Here is a 2,500-nt window from a genome sequence, read left to right on the forward strand (position 1 = left end):
TCTCCGGAATCGAACCCTGATTCCCCGTTACCCGTTACAACCATGGTAGGCGCAGAACCTACCATCGACAGTTGATAAGGCAGACATTTGAAAGATGCGTCGCCGGTACGAGGACCGTGCGATCAGCCCAAAGTTATTCAGAGTCACCAAGGCAAACGGACCGGACGAGCCGACCGATTGGTTTTGATCTAATAAAAGCGTCCCTTCCATCTCTGGTCGGGACTCTGTTTGCATGTATTAGCTCTAGAATTACCACAGTTATCCAAGTAACGTGGGTACGATCTAAGGAACCATAACTGATTTAATGAGCCATTCGCGGTTTCACCTTAATGCGGCTTGTACTGAGACATGCATGGCTTAATCTTTGAGACAAGCATATGACTACTGGCAGGATCAACCAGGGAGCTGCGTCAACTAGAGCTGAGCAGCCGGCCGCCCGGGAGTGTGTCCCGGGGGCCCGCGCGAACACGCAAGCGTCCGCTCAATCATTCTGCAAACAGGAGGAGGCTGAGCTCCCCTGCACAATACACCTCGAAACCCTCTCAGGTCCCGGCGGCGCGCAGCGCCGTCCCAAGTACTTGGTCGGGTTCGAGAGAGGCGCAATCGCCCGGAGTTAGGCGAGTAGACGCTTTCGGTGCGACCACCCGTGCTCCCAACTGAGCTTGCCGCTGCCGACAGAGGCCCGGGAGCGTGCTGTCGTGGCATTGCCGGCGGGAGACAACACGCGCCACCTACGGTGACCGGCAGCTCCAACGCCAGCGCCACAGAAGGACAAAAGCCCCACTTGGGTGCCGAAGCGAACTCTCCCAGCACAGCGCACGCGCCAACACATCCGCACAGCTGCGATACAAACCACCAGCGAGAACCGCTGGGGCGACCGAGCAGCAGACGGCGTCGCGGCGCCGAGCGCCGGGCGGCGGCGCATCCTCAACGCACACAGTCCTCAATCGGACCAGCACACTGAAGATGTCCACCGCGCTTCGCACCGGGCCCGCGAGGACCTACTTTGGCCGCACGGCGCCGCGCGCAGGGTGCGCCGGCGCGCAGCTGCCGTCCGTCGGCCGGCGCGCCTGCCACTGGCCGCCCCCACCAGCCGGCTGTAGCGCGTGCGCCCACGCACCGCGCGGCCAGCACGCCGGGAGGCGCCCCCTCACCGGCCGGGGACGGTCCCACCCAGCCACCGCCGCGTATCGCTTCACACCCAGATGCCGTTCAGTTTCGTCGGCATGGTGGGTATCGCTGGAACAACCGGTTAGTACCTCAACCTATCGTCGCCATCACCGATTCACCCCTAGCGAGAACAACGCACCACAACAGGTTACCATTTTGTTCATTTGCGTAACTTCACAGAAAACGCAGGCGTCCATCGCCATTTGCAACTTCAACGATTATTGCATGCCTGTGTCAGGTGTCACGCCACACTACGTCTGCCACATACACGCAACAAAATGTGCACGCCTAGACAATACGTGGAAGGTGGCCCCGTACGTATGCGATGTCCATTGCTCGAACGACTGTCAACCGCCTCTGTAGCATGTCGCAAGATATGGAACGCGGTGCACCATGCCATCACGGTGTGTGAGGAGAGAGCGACTAGGTCCGAATACATCAACAGACAGCTCATGCTGATCGCCATCCACGGCGTCCGTTCCTCCACACGTCTCTATGGCGTACCACACTGCAATCCAGCTCTCATAGGAGACGGACGACACGTAGCTGCGTGCACAATATTTGCACTGTATGGTCCGCCGTTTTTGGGCGCAGTCGTTGTGCGGTCACACATGTGCCACGATGTATCATTCAGTACATAAGGACGAATGTGCAGTACAGATTGTGGTTCACGCGTACGACATCAGCGGACAGTTGACACAGGCCGCACCACAACGTAGCCTGAGTACGTCGCATGCGAAGGGCATTGAACATGCAAACTTCTCACCAACCAGCTTGCGAAGGCAGGGGGCAAGGTGGGGACGTGGGGAGGGGCGGCATGTACGTCCTGCTGCCATCCACATTACAGTGTACAGCAGGAGCATGTGGAAAGTGAGCAAGACTTGCAAGGTGTTTAACATGAAGCGATACACAGGGGTGCGGGCAGTGCGAGTAGCGAACTATATTGCGAGGGTTGCGGGTGGGCAACACTACAGTAATTGAACGAGTCGTATAACAATTACAGAGCAGGTTTAGGCGACAACGTGGGTTACGTTAAGGCGACAACATGGGTTAGGTTAAGGCACCAACATGGGTTAGGTTAAGGCACAACATGGGTTAGGTTAAGGCACAACATGGGTTAGGTTAAGGCACAACATTGGGTTAGGTTAAGGCACAACAAGGGTTAGGTTAAGGCACAACATGGGTTAGGTTAAGGCACAACATGGGTTAGGTTAAGGCACAACATGGGTTAGGTTAAGGCACAACCTGGGTTAGGTTGAGGCACAACATGGGTTAGGTTGAGGCACAACATGGGTTAGGTTAAGGCACAAACATGGGTTAGGTTGAGGCA

The 2,500-nt window shown here is 57.0% G+C and overlaps 1 non-coding gene across 1 annotated transcript in view; it reads right to left on the minus strand.

Moving 5' to 3' along the window:
• LOC124741652 overlaps positions 1 to 404 on the minus strand; it is a 1,909-nt gene extending 1,505 nt beyond the window's left edge. Inside the window, exon 1 of the ribosomal RNA XR_007010002.1 lies at positions 1 to 404. This exon is cut by the window's left edge and continues 1,505 nt beyond it. This is a non-coding gene — a ribosomal RNA (small subunit ribosomal RNA).
• Positions 405 to 2,500: the final 2,096 nt, after the last annotated feature.

This window comes from Schistocerca piceifrons, unplaced genomic scaffold (genome assembly GCF_021461385.2).
Source record: "Schistocerca piceifrons isolate TAMUIC-IGC-003096 unplaced genomic scaffold, iqSchPice1.1 HiC_scaffold_1976, whole genome shotgun sequence".
Taxonomy (NCBI): Eukaryota; Metazoa; Arthropoda; class Insecta; order Orthoptera; family Acrididae; genus Schistocerca; species Schistocerca piceifrons.